The 21,786-nt window shown below is 41.7% G+C and overlaps 1 protein-coding gene across 1 annotated transcript in view; it reads left to right on the top strand.

The window, feature by feature from the left end:
- Window positions 1-1,032: 1,032 nt before the first annotated feature.
- Window positions 1,033-21,786, top strand: part of YES1 (YES proto-oncogene 1, Src family tyrosine kinase) — a 51,984-nt gene continuing 31,230 nt past the window's right edge. The window contains exon 1 of the mRNA XM_050890985.1: window positions 1,033-1,091. The gene's annotated coding sequence lies outside the window, so the exon portion shown is untranslated. The remainder of the gene's footprint in view (window positions 1,092-21,786) is intronic.

Raw genomic sequence — 21,786 nt, 5'->3', positions numbered from 1 at the left:
GGGAAACCCGTAACATAGAATACCATGGAGTTACTGGTGCGTTATTTACAGGCTTGTTCTTTGTTTGGTCAGTGTTTGGGCGACAGGTTTATTCTGTGGTGCAGCACTGGGCTTTCCCGAGCCGCAATCGCGGCTCCGCGCCTGCCGCTGCAGCGCCTCAGCCCCCTGCAGCACCCGCACTTCGGAAGGATCGTTTTGCATCCGTTTGACCCAAAGAAATTAAATTTACCAAGCCTAAGCCGTGGCCCACCTGGAGACGCCTGGTTGAGGAGTTTTAAAGTTACTTTTGCTCGCCTTTCCCACACGACGCCGAAGGGCTCCGCTGCCGAAATCTTTCACGTTCAGCTTCTCTGTTGAGAGAGGCTTACCGAGGTCACCCGCCCGACACGGCGGGAAGCGGGAGAAGCAGCTCAGCGGCTCGGCCGCCCCCCCGCATTTACCCCGACAAGGGTCCCGCGACCCAACCCCGGGTCCAGCCCGGGGAGACAAGAACGGGGGTAGGCGGCTGCCCTCGGCCGAGCCGCGGCCCATGCCTCGCCCCCGAAGCCGCGGGGCAGCGCAGGGCAGGGCAGGGCAAGCCCCGGCTCCCTCCCCGCCGCCCCCGCACCGCGGGGCCGCCGGGGGAGCGGCCGCTCCGAGCGCCTCCACCATGTTGGCTCCGTGCGCAGCGGCGCGGAGGAGGGGGCCGCCGCCGCCAGCCCGGCTCCGCGGGGGCCGCCCGGCTCCTCCCCGCAGCCTCCGACTCGGGCGTGGAGTCGCTGCCCCGGCCGGGAGGCGCGGCGAGCCTGGCCCGGGGCGCATGGGGCGGCCGCGGGGGCGGGGGGGAAGCGCGCCGCGGAGGAGGGGCCGCCGTGCCCGCCGGAGAGCCCGGCCGTAGGGGCGGGGAGTCTCCTCCTCCTCCCGCAGCGAGGCTCCGGCTCCCCGCACGCACCGGAGCGCCCGGCTCCCTCCTCCTGCTCCTCGTCCCTCCTCCCTTCCCCTCCTCCCCCCTTCCCTCCCCGGGTCGCCGCGGCTCCGGGAGGAGCGGGGGGGGCCCCCGCTTCCTTCCCTTCCCCCCTCCTTCTCCCACCCGCCACGCCGAGGAGAGGCAGGTGAGGACCCGGCCGCGTCCCCGCTCCCCCGCCCCGCGGGAGAGGCGGCCGCGATGGCGGCGGCGGCGCCTGCCGAGGCGCTAGGCCCCGGCCGCCCGCCCCCGGCCTCTCCCCGCCGGGCGGCCCCGCCGCCGCGCCGCGGGGGGTGGGGGGCGTCCCTCATCCCCGGCCCCTTCCTCCACAGAAAGTTTCTCAGCAACTTTCTTCCGGGCCCGAGCCCCCGCCCGCGGGGCCGAGGGGTCGGGCGGGCGGGCGGGAGCCGTGGCGTTCTGCGCCGCCCGGGGCTGGGCTGGCTGCGGGGGGCGGGCGGAGGGGAAGTAAGTTTGTGAGGGGAGGCCTCCGCCGCGCCCCCCCCCCCGCTCCCTCTGCGGCCCCTTCCCGCCTGGCTGCCGCGATCGCGGGGCGGTTGCTCGTTCCCCGGTGGTGGCGTTCGCCGCCCCGGCTTGGTGCTCGACGTGAGCCGGTCGCGGCTCAGCTCCCGGGCGCGGGCAGCCCAGTGCCGGCACCGCTCGGCACAGCCGGCCGGGGCCGGAACATGTAAAAGGGCGAAATTAATGAAATTGATTTGCGAGTCGCCTGTATCCACGCTTGGCCTGCGTGGAATTATTTTCTATTAATTTTTTTTTTTTTTCCCCCTCGCTGTTCTGTTTTGTATCCCTGCATCGAGCAGGAGCACGACTGCTTTAAATTTCTGAGTCATTAATTTAAATGTTCGATCATAACACTTCATCAAGCCTCCTCGTCTTCCTTACGGTTAAAAAACCGTATTGGACACGCACAGGCCCCTGTTCTTGCGGAGGCTGCGCGAAACTTTCTGTGCTGCGTGGACCCGCAGGCTTGCTGTGCGTAAAGTTGTGTGCACATCCCTCAGGCCGAGGGCTAGCGTGTCTTCTTCTCCATGATACAATATTACAAATATACAGGTTTATTGCACTCATTTCAGAATGGTCCGGTCTGGATGTCTGGTATGCATGTGAGTACGGGCTACTTTGCATTGGGAAAACGAGGTTATAAATATTTCTGAACCTCCTGGTTGTTAAGAAGGTGTATTCAGGCGTACCTGCTGGATTTAACCCTAAGCAGAGCCTGGTCATTAATTAAAAAATAGATGCTTGTATTTACTCAGACTGGCAGAATGATCCAAAACCAGTTTAAAACTTGGAGCATGTTGCCAAGGAACGTGTATTGTCTTTCTCTTAATAATTCATAGACAGCTGAATGAAACTTCAGGCAAATTTTGCAAGCAAAATTGACCTTTAGTCAGGGAAGCAAGATATGAAAGTTTACCTCAGAGTCTTTTGCTTTCATTTTTGGGAAGTAAGCCCTTGAAGAGGGATTTCCAATAAAATTGCTTTTTCAGTTACACTTGCAGTATCTCTGTCAGTAGGCAGTACAGTTTTGCCATAACTCTATGTTTCTGCAGGCTTCATAGATGTAAGAACTGTTCCTTTCCAAACAACAGAACCTTGCGCTTCCACCCGTGTTTCTGATGCGTGTCTGTAAATTTAGCTATAGGAGGTTCCTGCTGAACGTGGGCATAAAGCAGAGACTATGGAAGTGTTTTGCACAGCCAGGGTGTCAGGGTTAATTTTGGGACAAGGTAGCATCTGTGATGGGAACAGAAAGAGAGCAGCACTGGCACTGTGCTGAATTTCAAAGAAAAAGATCCAGCGATACCAGGCGTGTGAAAGGGTGGCCATAGTTGGTAGCAGCGATTGCCAGTAATTACTCCACAGGTTTCGTTAGCTTTATTTCCTCACGAGGTGCAGCTCAAATGCAACTGCAGTATCTGTGTGCCGTCAGTTCTTCTAATAACTCTTCTGGCTGTTAGCTGATTTCAAACAGATTTGGCAGCGGAGGTCTCCCAGGTGAGCAATTTCTACAAAATTTGTGAAAGTAAGGAAGCCAGGTAGAAGAGAGCTCTTAACCTGCATGCCGGAGACTTCACGTCAACACTTATCTCAAGCTGGAAATTGATGCAGGAAATGGGGCCGCCCTGGTTTTGCTGCTCGCAGAGCTACTGGTCCAGTTTTCAATAACTTTTTAATATCTGGACCCCAGTACTGCTCTTTGAAATCTGAAGAACTTCATTTGGAATGGGAGTAGTGAGCCCAAGGTAGCTTTAATCTATATTTCGTATTATGAAGAGAGATTTTCAGGGGAATATTTATTGCCTAACAACAGTTCTTTGGCTATGAAACAAATGAACGAAATTGAAAGTATATTTAAATTGCTGCATTATTTGAAATAGCTAGAAAAATACTTAACAAATCTTTGGTGTGCCGCGTACTGTGTAACAGAATTATTGAAAAACTGCAGTTCACAATTTAGGTTTTTTGTCAATATTCATGTAGAAGAGCAGAGAACTATGCTTCTGCACTAGAGGAATATTCTTTATTTTGAGCTTTGCATACTTCCTGCAGCTCCCGAAGAATGAAATTGGCAGTCTGTTTGCTCTGATAAATGATGGCTGTCATGTGACGGTGATGGGAAAGTCTGCGGTGTGGCACATGTCAGTTTATGTGGTCAAAGTTTACTGTATGAACAAAGTAGCTGCATGGTTTTACTTTTCTATATGTGCTGTCTGCAGACAAAAGCTGTACATTTTCAATAGATAATTCCTTGTGTTCAAACCGTTAGTGAAAAGAAATACGTTCTTTCATCTGTATTCCCTACTTGGATCCAACTGTTTTGCCTCATACTTTGATCACAGTTTGAGTAAGCTACCTTGATGTTAATGTAAAAATTGGTGTCAGCATTAACACAAAGACTGCTTTAGGAACATGTCCTTATTCTGCTGCGTCACATCAAGCAGCCTTTTTCAGATAGGACACCTTCCGTGCATACATACACAGTCTGTGGTTTCTGTGAAGCCCTCGTGAAAGGTTCCGGGCTTCTAGTACTGGAAGTCCTCTGCTAGTTGATGGAACAGATTGATTAATGAGGAGAAATGTAGTTTCTTAGACTACTGTAGCAGAATGGTTTAGTTTTTGTCCTGGAGGAACCACCTCCAAATACAAGTAGGTAGCTCATTCTTGGTATTTATTTCGTTTTTGTTCTCCTTGAGAATGCCAGTAGGATGCTGTTTTATAGTGATGGGGTTTATGATGTGGCAGCCACTAACTTTTTTTTTTTTTAAATACAAACTGCTTTACAGTTGCCATATGGTAACTTCTTTCAATCACTATAGTCCCCAGCTGCATTCAGACCAATGACTTAGAGCTGTAGGGTTGCAGATTGTATTCTCAATTGCCAGGTTTTGAAGGCAAACCTGGACAAATTCCCATATGTATGCTGAATTTAGTAGGGAAAAAGTCATATTGAAAAGATGCTGTCAACTAACTGTAGGACAAGTTTAATTTTAGGTTTTAAGAGGTCATTCTTACTGCCATTTCCACCTATGGGGGTTTATCCTTAATGGTGCCAATGCATCAAAGCAGAAACTGGCACTGAAGCAAGTCATTGAAACAAGTGGGACTGCACCCTTAGGTAAAGTTTACATGCATGGCTGATTGCAGGATCAGAGATCAAGATGATAGTAATGTTAATGCTAGAAATTGAGTAAGTAAACATTAATACTTAGGCATGAGTTTTGTTCCCTTTAAACACATATTCTTTAAAAATGTGAAAGATAACTGAAAATAGGATGGGAAATACTCTTTCTGTTGTCAGTTTGGGTAGGCACCTGCGTAGAGCACTGGGTTTCACGCCATGTCCCAAAAGTCAGTGGATCGAAGTCGCGCTCAGCTGAAATGAGCCCTCAAGCTGAGGGTCTCCTGTGAGGACTGCTAGCCCTGGCTTGTATCCGAGCCCCACAGCCGAGCGGGATACTGCCGTAGGGATCATCAGTAAGCAGATCCAAGGCTGCGTTGACTGTTGTGGCCAAGACTGGGGTTTTGTTTCGATTTTTCTTGACTGTAGTGTTAGGTAATGTTACAGAGTATGGTTGGAGAGTGCCGAGGAAGTAATGACCACTAAAACCTCAGACTGGCATCATCTGTATTTCAGCTTCTTGAGTACTCTAAGATGTTGCATAGGAAATCAGATAACTTTTTTTGCTAACCTGGCTGTATTTTATCTTTGTATTTTTGGAAGGCAAATGCTGTTATAATAGTGTTATATGAGACTAATAAGTATCTGTATTGACTACATCTGTATCTTAAATGTTTATGTAAATTTTGAATTCTGATGGTGCTACTGAACTTCAAATAATTTGTCTTTCAAACTAGTACTTCAGCGGGATGAAAAACTTGTGTGGCTTAAGATACATGTTTCTGTGGCTTTCTTCACATCAGAAGTCTAGAGAAGTCTGGGAAAAATAAATGATTCTTCAGAAGTGTTGAGCCACCCCTTCAGTGCAGATTTTAGGATCAGCTAGACCAGGCTTACAAAAGTGAATAACTTCATTTTTTTCCATTGACACTGAAGTCGAGCAAACACACCCACGTAAGTAAATCTTTGTAGATCAGGGCCTTTAACTTTGTTTTGGGGAAACTTTCAGGAGCATTTTATGGCATTAATCAGACATTTAAAGTCAGTCGTCATATTGGAATACTTTGGTTCAGATGGGGTTAATTTCCTTTGTTTGCACATGCCCAAAGCACCTTCTAATCTTGCAAAACAGTGTTTTATTCATGGTGTGAATGATGGAGCATAAATGCAGTCAGGTCTCGGGTATGCTTACCAGGGCTGATGGCCCTGTAGCAAAAGAAGGGTCGGAGCGGAGGACGGTGTTTGTGTTCAGTCCCGTTCCAAATGTTTGCCCATAGTTCAGGCAAACTTTTTGATGTTGCGTGTAAAGTTCAGCTTCAGGAAGAAAAATACAGTATCTGGGCTAAAGGGTTTGAAATTTTCAACCGTACTTAATGCCCTCACGATTGTAAGAAAAGGCAGTGCTTGTGCGAGGTATTTAAAGAGTAATTAGAGGGTACTATGAATCTCTTGTGTATTGCAGCTGTATAGCATTATAACTGTTTTGGCAGTCATCCAGGAAAAGACGACTTAAAACAAATTAATAGTGAACAATCCAGTTTTAGTAAGTTATTTTAAGTATGGTTAGATAACAAAATTAATATTTATGCTTAAAATGTGACAAAGGAAAAACAGGTCTGAGTTGTTATGTGTATCTTTTTGCTTTTCAAGAACATTTTATTGGAAACTAAAATCATGACTGACACTTGTAACCACAGAAGAATCAAAAAACCCCCTCTAAAGTCCTTCTGTATACTTTGCTCTTCATTTCCATGCTTTTCCTACTTCTGGTTGGTTTTTACCAGCTTAGCTTGTTCAACATAAATACTCTATTTTGCCAGCAACAGTACCCCAAAGTCCAGAAGCTAAAAGACTGTGCCAAGGATAGCGTGGCCATCGGCTTTCCTGGTTCTTAGGCTCCCTTCCTGAGCATCCAGTATTGCCCAGCATCTCAGACAGTGGGGACCAGTGGTGAACCTCTGGTCTGACTCAGAGGTATTTGGGCTAGATGGACTTCTGGTCTGATTCATAACAGCTGGCCTTTCAATAGGCTTAATTTAATGAACACGTGCCTCAAAGATGAGCAACACTGTTAAGGCTTTGGTCAAAGCATGCTCCACTGAAAAATGAATATAGAATTAATGTCTAGAAAATATTCTTGTTTTCTAAATATACATTTATCTGAAACTAGCATTCATTTGCCAAACTGTGGGAAAGAAAACGTTAACGAAGAGCTGTGGTTGAGGAAGGAAATTTGAACATAAATACAAAAGTTCTGTATTTCATTGTAAAGTGTTTAAAACAAATCAATAAGTTTAGTAGTACATCTTCCAAGTTATTTTTTTGGTTCTCCTGCATCTCCTTTCTTTGCCTTGATTCTGATGCTGTTTTTCTGAATGTCTGCAGTTTGAGATTAAAACCTTACCTTACTGATTTCCAAACCAAGGTCTTCAGAAGCATATTAACACACAAAATTTGTAGTGCTTCAGTTAAAAGTTTAACAAGGTTAGTCTGTGAGAAACAGAGAATTAAGTGTGATATGTAGATCTCAAATTTGTATAAAACAGTGGTCTCTGAACATCTTAAAAATTAAAAATCTGCACCAAACCTAATAGCAAACTTCACATTTTAAAAATCTGTAAAGATGTGGCATTTATATTCATGTGAGGACTAAGCAAGGGTGAGATGAATTGGGAGGAAAGCTCACGGTGATAAAAGCAAGTGTTTTGTGTCCCCTTTCCCATAACTTCTTGAGCTGAAAACAGAATGTACAAGCAGAATATTTTACTACTTCTAGTGTTTTTGTTGATACATAGTATTTAGTATTTGTGACTAGCTCTGATTGCAGTAGTTCAGCTGAAGTACCCCACATTTCCTGAGAGATGTGAACTTATATTGGTGCTATGATGAAGCTGCAAACATATGTAATAGTGCATCTTATGCACTTGTAGGTAATTTCTCCTAATAGAAAATCTTGCAATACTTCACTGACAAGTGAACCTGAAAATATGGTGGTTTTTTCTTCTTTTTCCTAATGCAAATTTATGCAAGGCTTAGATAAGATCCGTAGGGCAAAGACCATTTTCTACTTTGTGTGATGACTAGCCTAGGTGAGTTGTGTATCATTCTTGTGAGAAGGCTGTCCCGTACTGCATGGAGATGGAAGACTTGTGGTTTTCTTGTTTGTTTTTTATCCTAAATCTTAAGAGTGCTTCTCCTCTTTGACGCACATGTTCATGAAGTAAAGCCTACTGAAAGAACAGCTGTCATGAATCAGACCAGACGTCCATCTAGGCAAATATCTCTCTTTTTTATTCTTTTTTCTGCCTCCCCACCCCCCTTCAGGAGAAATTCTTAATGTCTCCAGTAAAAGTTTTTTGAAGTTTAGTTAAAGGGAAATTTTCAGAGTGGGTTCTTTCAGCAACAGATGGCAGTTCTGATTCTGCCTGTTTTAAATATAAAGTATTCAGGTTTTCTTCCAGCAGTAGTATCTTGAAATGTAAGTGTGCTCTCTGGTTTCCGAGGCATATGATATTTGGGATTTTTGCCAAAGTATGTTCTTTGGTTTTGTTTTTCTGTGTTCCCCCCCACCATAAGTTCTAGGTAGAAGATGCATTAATAGAATGACAAAGTCCTGACAGCAAAGAGAGGGAGGGGTTTGTTTAACTGATACTGATGTTAAATATTTGTTTAAAGGATTATTAAAGGTTATAATAGTATTGGCCAGATCAGCTCACCCATACCTAACTGAAAAACATGCATTGGAGAGAGAAAAAGAGTATGCTAGTCTCACTGTGGACACCCATGTTTAATTCTGTTTTCATAGTAAAGTTAAATACTCTATTCAGGAACACTTAGAGCATAGAGCATAGTATTCCTTTTGAAAACAATTACCCGTGAAGGAAAGAGAAGGGAAAACAAGGATAATTCCTGAGCTGTTACTACTAGTCAGTTGGGGAAATTTTCCTGAGTAAAATTCCTTTTCTTAGCAGCCACACTTTTTCAAGCCTGAAAAGTAAGTATTGTATTAATATTCTGTAGGGGGTGAAAAAAAGGGTTACGTTTTTTGGGTTTTGTGGTTGGTTGGTTGGTTTGATTTTTTAGGTCTGTGCTTTTCAAATGAATGAGCAAAATACAAGTACAAAATTCTCAACTTCAGAAGGCACAAAAATTAAATGCTGACTTGTATATGGCTTTCGAGGCTAAGATGCAATAGTAATATGGATACTTTTTTTTTTACTTTCAAGTACAGTTCTGTACTGTATTTTAAGTACAGTTGTACACTTAAAACAATTCGTAAATCTTAGTGGTTGAGGTTATTTAAAGTGATAAGCTTTCAAAATAGCGTGCTGAATTATTATATATATTATGTAATTTGCTAAAGATATCAATCTTCTTTTTCGTTTTAGGAAATATTTCTTAGCTTGTACGCTGTAGAAACCTGTAGACCTGATTGATTCAGGCTATCACAATGTACGTAAAATGAGACAAGTGATAGTTTATAGATGAAAAATTATTTCCCTAGAAACATTTGACTTGTTCATACAAAGTAGGTGTATTTAAATATTCTGGAATTAATTTGCATTGGTTATTAAATCTAGGGCTCTTTGATTACCTTCCCCTGCCCTTAGCTTAGGTCTGACATACCTTCAGAATACTCTTTAAATTTGGTGCATACATGGTGAAACCGTAGCCAAGTTAATACAAAGGGACTTAAATTAAACAAGCATGACACCTTGATTTTATATGGTTATTTTAAATGATTATTTTAACTTACTTTTACGCTTGTGCTTCTTCATTCTTTTCCCAAAGAAAGAGGTTGAGTCTTACCGGTCAGTAAAATACATTGACTCTAACTACGTATTAGGTTTACGCTAATCTTGTTAGCTTTTTGCCAGGGGCATGGACTTTCTGCATGTGTATTTAATGTAATAATAAAGTGTCTTAATAATTTTTTTAAGCTATATATATAATTATTTAAGCAATGAAAGCCCAATTTATATGCAAGACTTCTTTTTTTTCTTCCTAATTTGTGTTCAGTGGCATTTGAATGGAAATTCTGATTGAAATTCATATAAATAACCAGTGTTAAATTTAAGGTACGAGTTAATAATATGTTGCCTTTTAGATAAAGATATAGAAGGCAATAATTCTAAATGCAAAACACATTTTGTTTTAAATCTGATGGATTTATTTACAAAAGGGAATGTTAGCTAATTTTGGTCACCAAAATGTCTAAGCTGTTAGAATGAATACATCTCATACTTGCAAGTTTTTGTTTTTGAAAATATGAACAAAAATCTCTCCTCTGTCTTTTAGCCGTATTTTCCCTAAATGTTTCTCAGATTCTAGTGAACTGATATCTAAATAATAGTAATAGGGGGTGGGGGGGATCCTCTACACTTGTAACAGCTTATGTTACTTTAGGTATTTAGGTGTTCAAATTCTGATTCCAGGTGGTTATGAGTGAGCTCTGCTGGTTTGGTAATTTGAATTTGTTTAAAATTTTGGTGGCTAACAACATAGTTTGAATAATTTTTTTTAATTTAATGTAGGTTATCCTAACAGCAAATTTGGGTCTTAATATAAACTGATGTTACAATTTTAAAAAAGATTTATTTCTCCACTTTAAATATTAAAAAATAGCCATCAGAAGGGTAACTTTCCATTATAACATGGCACGTGGTCAGTCAGTATATGACTTAATTTGGCTGTGCAGACCTGTTGTATTTTATTTTTGCTGTTATACAAATACTTAGAAGTAAACATTGTTTACTGCATTGTATGTAGTATAGTATAGCCAGGTCACCAGGTAATTTAGGTGATGGAATCAAATAATACTCAGGCCGACAGAGTAACCTGCCAAAACTTTTGAGCTGGTGGACTGATCACAGTGTAAGATGTTCTTGAGGAGACCTTAACAGCACTGACAGAGAACTGAAAAGTTTGTAACTGTTACTGCTGCATGATTTCTACAGCTTGGAAACTATGCCATTGAGCTGTTGCTTCTCTTGAAGTATTTCCTAGACTTGAGGGATTGATACTTTTTCCCCCTCAATTCCTCTGAAACTGAAAAGACAAGGCAGATGCATTAGATTGTACAGTTTTACAGTCAGAAAATTTGAATGGGATTATATTATTTTTTAAAAAACCTTGCCACATAAAACAACTTTTTACATGCTTTAAACTGAAATGGAAATTGGACTTTTTTCCATTTTTTAATTGTTCGTTTCATCAAATCAGTTGGGGTTTTTATTTTTTGGGGGGGGGGTTTGTTTTTAGCTCATTAGGAAGTGGAAAAATCTGAACGTATTTTTGTTTACAGATATTTTAGCATTGCTCTTCTAGGACCTGATCCTTTTTTACACTGAAGTCAAGTACAAAATTCCCCTTGACTTCAGGGAGAGCTGGATTAGTTTTACACAAAAGGACCAAATTGTCCTCTGGGATAAGCGGAGGCAACTCTGTTGAAGTAGACTTCACTGGAGTATAAAATGAAGACAAAGAAGTGTTGCCTGTCTTTACAAGCAATGAATTTGGATCTGTTAGCTCAAACAGCTAGGTTAATTTAGCAGTTGAATCAAAGAAGTTTTCCTTTTTCCAATTAGATAGTACAGTTATACTAATTCACTGCATTGAGCAGTGAATAAGATGTCACTTATTTTTGACTGCAAATATTTTACAGAAGCTAGAATCTGTTTATGAACTCTTTTGTCTACCTGGCATAAGAATTATCACGAGAAAACTCAAACACTTTCTAAACTGTTAGCAGATGTTCAAGCAGTTTATCCTTAAGTAGCTGAAAGGGATCCATGTATCATTTAAATTTAATAGGCTTTATGCGACAAGTTGTGTGGGTGTTGGGGGGCTTTGTATTTTCAGCATCAGGCTGGCGTCCTGAGTGGCTTTCTGTGGTCTTGCTGAGGTGGGAAGAGGGTAATTCATTTACGCCAAAAGTTGAACTGGATATTATCCCGTGTTTGCGAGTGGTATCCAAAGTAATCCCACTGACTTCCACAGTAGACAGTAGCGTCTTTGGCATCTTTTCTTGTGCTTTACACAATGGTATCTGTATTGTGTACACAAATGATGAAGAAACAGTATTTGAAAAATGAACTCAAATATAGTGATTACTTATGTAATACTCTGCTATACTTCTTGTAAAATGTATCGTTTGTCACTCCTGCGTATCAAGTTTTTCTTTCAGTGCTTCTGGTATCTGTTGGGATCATGAATTAATTCAACAGTCTGTGTGATTATTTTGACCTAAGCACTGTATGGCTTTCTTGTACTTTCCCTTTGAAGTTTCACAAAGGGAAGGGGAGCTGGAACATTGTAATCTCCTTAGAATAATTTGAAAATGAGTCCTTAAATGCTGCTCTGTGTTTCTTTCTTAACGTTTCACATGTGAAGTAAAATCCCCTCCTTGGGAAGAATGCAGATCCACAGAGCTCTTAGCCATTTAGCATACATAGCTCTGAAAAAACCCCCTCCACAAATAACTGCTGCTGCAATATTTAGCTGGTGTTAAGGGGTTAAGTCGTAAACTGAAATTCTCTGAAACACTTGAGGTGCTAAATTTACAAAACAAGACATAAGAACTGTTTTAAGATTAGTCATAGTTAGGAAGCTTATTGAACCACCAGCATCTTCCCGGAAACATCCTGTACTTTTGTTGTCTTCAGCTAGCTTCATCTATTCACGGTCTTTACTGCTTTTTGGTTTTTAGAAACTCTTGCCGCAACTTCTTTGTGACTAAGGCGCATTGTCAATCAGTCTCGTCCTCCCCATGCCAGCCAACTGTCCCCTTAATGCAGCAATTCACTTGGATGAATAGTGCTCATACTTTAAGGAGACAATTGCCTACCAGAGCGAGTGCCAAGTTGATTTAACTTTGCACAAGTGTGAAAGAGTTTTTAAATGGATGCTGTCAACTAACATTGGCCCAGGGCTTCAGCTGCCTGGAAATTGTTATAATCTGATTGGGAGTATGTCCAAATTTGTTTAAAATATTTTAGTCAACTGCTTGGCTGCAGAGAGCATTAGTACCCCAGAAACTGTTGTCAGAGCATCGTCCTTGGTCTGTCGGAACTACAGCAGATGGGTCCTGGCCAAATGTACAACACGGCTTTTAAAATGGACTCTCTTTTTGGCAGCATATCACTGAATTGGTGAAAGAATATGGGATTCATGTAGTAATCTGCTCTTCCAGTTCAGTTTAATGCCACAGTGTGTGTTTGAAACACTTAGTCAGATGTGTAATACAGTGTAAAACCACAACTGTAGCCTGCCATTACTGTAAGACTTACAGAGCTGAGCTACCATTTAGCCAAACCAGCTACTGGATTATCCACTACCTGGAAATGTTTAGAACTGGACAGAATTTAGGAAAACTGCGTCGCTTCGTTGCTGGCCAAAAATTTTTGATGCATTTTTAGTTTTAGTGGAGGTTGAAAGGATGCTTACCTTCTAGGTACACCGTCACTTGAATGCAGAGGTTTTGGTGCTGTGCATTCTTTCTTCCTCGGTAAGTGTAAGCGCGGGTCTTTTCTTAGCGTAGTTTAGGGTCTGATATGTCTTCACTGCACTTCCAAAGGGAAGAGAGAAGGTGAAAAAAGTTAAGGAAAAAACATGTGGAGAAGACACTCCCTGAAATTCCTGATGTCTCTGTTTCAGGGAGGCCACGAAATCTGAGAAAAGGAGCTACTTCTATCAAGAGCCTTAAAAAATATGGGAATTATACTAGATGTGTAGAAAGGATGCTATTAACAAAATGCTCAGTTTAAAGGAGAGAAAAATTCTTACAGGCATGATGGTTGGACGGTATACCTGGTAAACTTGTATTTTCCCAACACTAAGTAGTGAGTATATTTGGGGGCAGGGAGGAGGGTGTTTTCTTTGCTTCTCTGAGATCATTAGGCCATTACAGCTGCAACAACATTGCTACTAGTTTAGATACATTTGTGGAGAAAAAAGAAGCATTGTTATTTCAGTGCCTGGCTGGAATAAGTAGTTTGTTAAGCAGTGCCATGAGATTGTTAGTTGTTTTGAGGACATCCCAATTAGTAGATGTGCAACTATTAATGAGTAGAAAAAAAAATACTTATATTGGAAAAGATGAAGAACAGGAGGTAGAATAACTTCCAAATATGAAAGACTAGAAGTGGATTGGGAGCTGTCAGCATAACATGGATTTCTGAAGGGGAAATCATGCTTAACAGCCTTTTGTGATGAGATGACTGGCTGGGTGGATGAGAGCAGAGCAGTGGATGTTGTTTATCTTGACTCTAGTAAGGCTTTCAGCACGGTCTCCCATAGCATCCTCATAGACAAACTGATGAAGTACACACCAGGTGAGTGAACAGTGAGAGCGACTGGAAACTGGCTCAGCTGTCGGGCTCAAAGGGTTGTCATCAATGGCATGAAGTCCAGCTGGAGGACAGACACTAGCGATGTAGCCCAGGGCTCAATATTGGGGCCAGTCCTGTTTAACACCTTCATTACTTACCTAGGTGGTCACACAGAGGTGCACCCTCAGCAAGTTTGCAGAGGATACAAAACTGTGAGGAGTGGTTGATAGACCCGGGGGTTATGCTGCCATGCAGACGGAGCTCGACAGACCAGAGGAAATGGCTGACAGGAACCTCCTGAAGTTCAATAAAGGGAAATGCCAAGTCCTGCCCCTCGGGAGAAACAACTTCAGGCACCAGTACATGCTGAGGGCCACCTGGCTGGAAAGCATCCTGGCAGAAAAGGACTGGGGGGGTCCTGGTGGAAAAGATGTATGTGAGCCAGCAACGTGCCCTTGCGGTAAAGAAAGCCCGTGATGTCCTGGATGCATTAGGAAAAGAGTTACCAGCAGGTCAGGGAGGTGGTCCTTCCACTCTACTCAGCACTGATGAGGCCACACCTGGAGTGCTGTGTCCACTTCTGGGCTCCCCAGTACAAGTGAGATATGGACATGCTGGAGAGAGTCCAACAAAGGGCCACTAAGATGACTAAGGGCCTGGAGCATCTCTCCTAGGAGGAAAGCCTGAGAGAGCTGGGGCTGCTCAGCCTGGAGAAGAGAAGGAAGGCTGAGGGAGATCTTATGTGTACAAATACCTGATGGGGTGGAATAAAGAGGACAGAGCCAGGCTCCTCTCGGCAGTGTCCAGTGACAGGACAAAAGGCAACAGGCACAAATTGTAATACAGGAAGTTCCACTTAAACATAAGAAAAAATGTGGGTTTTTTTTTTATTGTAAGGGTGATGGAATGCTGGAGCAGGTGGTCCAAAAACGTTGTGGAGTCTCCATACTTGGCGATAACTCAGAATCCAACTGAACACAGCCCTGAGCAACTTGCTGTCATTGAGATGGCTTTGAGCAGGGGGGTTGGAGTAGACGACCTCCAGAAGTCCCTTCCAACTTCAGCTGTTCTGTGATTTTCATGAAGGGATTTAAGAGGACCACAACAGTAAGTGTGGTAGTTGAAGTGAAACAAAAGGCAGAATGTTTGCGTGTGTGTGTTTGTTTTGGCAGCCAAATTTTTGTTGTTGTTTCTACCAGCTTTCTTATGACAACTTGGGAAGAGGGGAGATAACTCTTTGCAACTGCATTGTTCTCTTGGGTTTCTTTGCTTTCTGTTATTAATATCAAGTCTGTATATGGCTTTATTGTCTGTGCAGCAGTGGAGAGGAGTTGAGTACTGTTAGCTTCTCTGTTGCCTGGAAGACTGAGCAGCACAAGAGGCTTTTAAGTCAAGGAAATGTTTTAATCTCATATTTGGAAAGGCGTTTTTTCAACATCTGTGATAATGTCATTTTTTTCCTTCTTAATGCTGTAAAAACTTAAAATGAATGCTACACTTGCTCCAACAGTCTCTTTACCAATTGGTGATAAGGTGGTGGTTTTTTTTTCCTCCCTACATTTGACTAAACATACTGAATTGATGAATCCATGCTGTTGTTCTGTTGGTGTTAGAACTACAAACTTCTTGTTAGACTAATACAAAATATAGAGGTGAAAAAGGAGCTGAAACAGTTGCATGTGGATTTAAACACGCTATTATGTTTAACTTGAACTGATTACCAATAGAAATATGGTCACAATGAAACCTAGCATTTGAGCTTGCATCACAGAAAGGCACCTGATCGGTTTAATAAGATGGGACTTGTTAATTTTCAACTCTTTTTCTTTGGACTTATGAATAGAAAATAAGATGAAAGTCAACACTATGCTGAAGAAATATTGGGTGAACTTGGACTTGAAATTTAGAGGGCATTTAGAAACCTTGTGAAACAAAACTGCAGTTTCACACAATTGGTGAGGATAAAAATACTTGTGTATATTGAAAATTGGCTTGGTTTAGTCCTTGTCTCAAGTTGCCTGGTTGGTGGTTGTAATTTCCTCAGAAGTTCTCAATTCCAGTCTTCTAGCAAGACGTTAAAAGTTACACTTCCCTTTGAACAATATCTCATTTGCAAATGAATAACTGTTTTCACAAGCTCATTTGTGTTTTCTGGTAATTAGGACAGCTATTAAATAGTTGAATGGCTACTGCTGCACAGGAGGACATATTTATGGAACTGTCATTTACAGACTGGAAAGATAAGAGAGTTCTTTTGATACAATTAAATGTTTGTAGTATTACTGTTACAGTAAATCTTTATCATATAGTGATCTTCCCAAAGATACTGCTTAAACCTTCTAGGGAAAAAAAAAAACCCAATACTCACATCGCTTTAGAGAGGCTTGCTTGTGCACTTGGAAGTACAGCTTTCCAAATGGCAAGCAAACAAGGATCATTGTACTGTAGACAGTAAGCAACAAATACAACATCTAGTTAAGATATAAATTTATTTGTGTGTGATCTAATGTCTTACTCTGCATGTGATAGTGATTTTTATTTAAAAAAAAAAAAAAGGCTTCAGGAGAGATCTAGGGAACTACAGATCAGTAAGCCTGACAACTGTACTAAGTAAATCATTTGAAGTAATAATGAAGACAACATGGATAAACATGATATATTGAGGAAGAGTTAAGAGTCTGCTATGAAAGGATGTCATGTTTTGCAAACTCACTGGAGGTTTTTTAAAGGCAAGCACATGAGTAAGATCTGGCAGAAATAGTTTACTTGGATTTCCAAAGGGTATTTGACAAGGACCCTCAACAAAGAATTTTGGAGAAACTATGCAGCCATAGGATAGGGGAGGAGGACTTTATGTGGTTAAATTAATGACTAAAATATAAGAAATGGAGAATTGGAGTAAGTAGGATAGAGAGGGGTCCTGGCTAACAATTCTCCGGTGTTATTGTAATGGAGAATGCTCATAAAGCATATAGAAGAGAAGTGAGCTCACAGAATTTACTGGTGAGTAGTAGATGCAAAGGCAGACCCTAGCATTGCACAAGGACTGACAGTGCTCAGCAACTGGACGTTAAAATGGCAGATGAAATTTCCCATAAAGAGCTTCATGTGGTGTATTTGAAGGTGGGGAGGAGCAACCTTACCTTTGCATCTCAAAAGATGAGCTCAAAGCTGACGGTTACCACTAGAAGTGGTTAGGAAAGAAAGGGAGAATAATGATTATACTGTTTAAAAAAAAATTTAAAAATTGAATTATTTTATATAGTTCTGCCCCACTCAGCCCTAACCCTGTCATTTTCTCAAGAAGAACGTAGTTGAAGTTTTAAGGAAGAGCAAATATGAAACAGTTTCTGTAAGAGGAGCAGCATGAATTCGTTAGAGTAAAAATGGTGACCAAAAAGTGGTGTGACAGAATGCTGTAAAGTGTTCAGTAGCAAACAGTACATAAATAGGGAGTGTTTATTCACTGTCTCTTTTTAGTGTGCACACATTAAGAGGTATCTAATGAAACTAGCAGCTGATGAATTGAAAACAGACAAAAGGAGGTGGTTCTCCACTGAACGTGTAATTAAGCTATAGAATTTCTTGCCTCAGGAATTTAAGGAGGCTAAACATTACATCAGTGCAGAGGAAAACTGCCATTTCATGGAAGAAGAAACATCAAATGCAAATACCTATTCTTGTTCAGGAAATCCTGCTTCTGCAAACTGTTGGGGGCTCAGGGAGTATTCTGGGGAAGTATTACTATGTATTTATTGTGTTCTTACACGCTTCACTCGGTATCTATTATCGGCTGCTCTTAGTGAGAGGGTATTTGAATGGGCATGGACCTTTGAGTCTTGCTCAGTACAGCCATTCCTTTGTTGTAAAGCCTGCCGCTCCTCCCCCCCCTTTTTTTTTTGTTTCTCTTCCTTGTTTTACAGAATCCTTTCTACCAGTAGCACTCAAACTTTGGCCCAAAATGGGGTGCTAACCTGTTTAGGGGGTGTTTTAGGGCCACTGGCTACATACTTTTCTCTTTGTGTGACCTTGTATGTGCCACCAAAATACAAAATCTCCATGAAGCAAGGGTCATATTCAGGGCAGGGTTAGGACTGCAGGTACATGTCAGTTGGTGGCTTAATTTCCTATGATTTTGTCCTCTTACTGCTGCATAGTACTTTTTTGGTCATGTAATGGATGCACTTCCAATCACATTTCTCTCATGCACTCCTCGCGCAATTGAGGCCCTTTAGGGAAAGAGGTGTTTTAAGGAAGAGGTGGTTTTGAGTGGGTATTGATCGAACAAATGCATGGTCTGGGCTGTCTGTAGGCTGCTTATTTCTGCTCTCCCTTCAGACTCCTTTGCAGTGATTTTGTATTGCCCTTCTCTCCCCGAGACATGCTAAGCCCCCATATCTCTCTGTTGTATGTGACCAGCTTATTGATAAAAATATACTTCTTTGTGTCTATAGTGACTATTGAAATAATCAAGGGACCTCTCTACTTGTAAATGGAGAAGTAATATTAAGAGGACATTGTGCTGGACAGAAATACTGCATTTGAGAAGATTCACAGTATTTGAAACAAGAGGCTGCTATTTAATATAGCTGCCCTGTTCTGTTAACATGGCAGCTGCGCAAATCACAGAAGATTTTTACTGTTTGGTTCAGTCTTAATAGATTATTTTGATTTAGTAGTATACTTTACTGTGTCACTGATTTTTGAATCCCAAGTCCCTGCTTTCTGTAGAAACATTCTTAAAGTTTAGGCTGAGTTTAGGCAATTAGTAGACTTAGTAATGTATTTTCATCCAGTTATGCATCATTTTATGAAGATACAGGCTTCTGGATAGCTTTCTATACATGGTTGCATTATTTTAAAATAGTTCTTTCATATTCAACAGGTGTTAAGATCTGTACAAAGATGTCAGATGTGCGGGGGTCTATTTGAAAGGTGTGCTTATTTTTCCATGAACAGACCTCTAACTGTTGTGCAAGGGGAAAATAGTGACTGCTAATGTTTACATACAACTTAAGCTAATTCCAGATGCTAATTTAGGGCAGTGCTACTTCTCACCTTGTTGAAAGAAAACTTTTGTAGCCTAATTTTTTGATTCAGTGATAGAAGATGACCATTAGGCGTGCTATGCAACGTCAACTTGAGCATTAGCTATCAGGAGACAGGTTGGTGAACGCCAGCTTTGGCTGCCTATACATGAGCTAGTTCTGTAGGCTCCCTTTATAGTCAGTGGAGAGAAATAAGCACTTTCGCTGCATGATTCATCTCACCCCCAGATGGATGTCTAAATTTGGAAGATGAATTCCACCTGAAGTCCATTACTGAATATAAATGTCATTAGTTTAAACTAGGGAATTATTTAAAAGGACACTAGCTTGACTGGCACGGCAATTGGATAGAAGTCTTTTGTTTTCTTCCATGAATTAGGTTTCGGAGATTTAAAACCAGCACTCTAGCCTGTTTCGTATTTTGTGGTGTTTGAAGCTGCTCTGCTGTTACGGCAGATTTGAAACTTAGCAAGTAGGGTATCTTCACATTGCCTGATCTCTAAGCATCTAGCTCTGCGAGGCTATCTGACTAGTCTTGTTGCCAACTGGTTTGATTTTTGGGGTGGAGGGAAGATGACAGGGACTAGCATAATGAGAAGAGCAGGGCATATAACACAATTTTCTTTCTGCTCTAAACTTTCTGTTAAATGTTAGGGATGGAAAAAAAAAAAATTAGGTGTCCTTAAAATTATTGCTCGGCTGGAGGAGCCTGTGTCTCTCCACTCGTTGTACAGGAAGCCTGTGTAAGGTGATCCAGCCTTCAAATTTTCAGGACCGAAAGGTAGGCAGTGCAGATACCTTCCTTAATTTTTGTTTCTGTTTGTCTGGAGCAGACACTTGGAATGGCTGGTATTCTTTTTAAGTACTTTTCATACTGTGCCATGCTTGCTCACTCTGCCATGCTTGAAAACTCTTCATTCCCCCCCCGCCCCTTCTTCTTTCCTGTTTATAGGTCTTGATTCCTGTCAGTGGCAATGTCCTGTTCTTTTCTCTTTCTTTCCTTTTGGGAACTCTGCTTTTTATGTCATAATTTGTGGCAACTTTATCCTCTTAATCACACTGATCAAGTCCTGTCATCAGACTCTATCCTTATACCTGAATCAAAAATAAGAAATTATTACAATCCCATTGCTGTTGTACCACTTCTATTTTTTTTCTATCCTATTAATTATACTTATGTTCCGTTATATAGCAAAGGCTGATGGAGCTCTGTCAAGTTTGTTGGTTTTTGGTTTGGTTTTTTTTACATTAAAGTGAGTATTTTTTTATTTCCTACATCAGGCTGAACATTCTAGAAAAGTAGTTTGGGATTAGAAAATAACATTTCAGGTTATGTATATCATAGAAACCTGTATCCTTCAGACATTTTCCTCCACCAGATACAAACGTGGAGGGAAGAGGAGCTCCTCACTAGGAGCTTAGGGGAAATCACTGGTTGGAAACTTGGAACTGAAGGGTTATTGGGGTTCCTAACTGGGAGAACTGGATGCTGTACAGATATTGTGTGGACTCCTTACTTGTACCGACAAGGATGTAAAACAGTTCTCAGCTCTCTAACAAAAATAGCAGAAGTCAGAAGTCACAGCTGTGACATGCTATGGGAAGATATGAGAACAGATGAAGCACATCGCCAGCCCTTAACGTTAGCAGAGCATTTGTCAAATAGAAATTGCCAGGCACTCCTAGAAAAAAAATACCTTCCCTGCAAGAGAGGGCATAAAAAAAAAAAACAGTAGTCTCTACCAGTTGGGAATGGCTGGATAATTCTCCCCATCCCTAGTCAGGCAGTTTAGTGCTGGGTGTTGTATGAGCAGGAAATGCAGACCTGTCAGTTCATGTGATAAGGAGCAATTGCTGAGCTCTCCACTTGATATCGAGTAGGACTTTGCTTGGGGACAATATCTCTTCTTCACGTTGAGTTAAACCAGTGTTTGGTAGAAATACGAAGTGCTACCTACTCCTTCCCTATAGACTGTTCCAAGGAAGTTACTCCCTTCTGGTTTTTCCATTCTTCTCACTGTGTATTTGGGGTTTAGTGCTGTATTGTGCAGATCTTAGCTGTCTTTAGACGAGTCACCAGTGAACTGTGCCGCTCCTCTGGTGGCTGAAGGTACAAATACTTCTAATTCTGCTCAGCCTCAGCATTATCACTGTTAGTATTATTCTTTGTGAATAGCAGTGGATTCTGGCATCGAGTAGTCCTCAAATTGCTCTAAACAGCAGAACCTGTTTTTCAGCAGATTCATTTCATGTTTAGTCTAGAAGACAGTGTTTAAAAATATGCAAAATTGATTCTTAAAGCTAACCTGTGAGGGGATAGTATTGCATTGCTTCCTACTTGAAAGATGACACTTAGAAACATTAAGTTTATAAAACTGGTGAGGACTTAAGGAGTTTTTGAAGTTTAGAAGATTTGAGGCTTAGCAAAGAAATCCCATTTCTGCTGGATAGGGAACACCTCTAACTTTCTCTCAGTGTCGTGGTTTAACCCCAGTCAGAAGCCAAGCACCCCACAGACACTCCCTCGCTCCCCATCCCCCTCCCCCTGCTCCAGGTGGGATGGGGAGGAGAATCGGGAAAGAAGGCAGAACTCGTGGGCTGAGATAAGAACAGTTTAATAACTAAAGCAAAATATAAAATTAACAGTATTAATAGTGAAATATACTACTACTACTACTACTAATAATAATAGTAATGAAAAGGAATATAACAAAAAAAAAAGGGGGGGGGGGAAGGGAAAAAAAAACCCAGCGATGCACAATGCAATTGCTCACCACCCGCTGACCGATGCCAGAGCTGCGATCCGCACCTCCCGGCCAACTCCCC

This window comes from Gymnogyps californianus, chromosome 2 (genome assembly GCF_018139145.2).
Source record: "Gymnogyps californianus isolate 813 chromosome 2, ASM1813914v2, whole genome shotgun sequence".
Lineage (NCBI taxonomy): Eukaryota > Metazoa > Chordata > Aves > Accipitriformes > Cathartidae > Gymnogyps > Gymnogyps californianus.
This window is presented reverse-complemented; position numbering and strand designations above follow the sequence as displayed.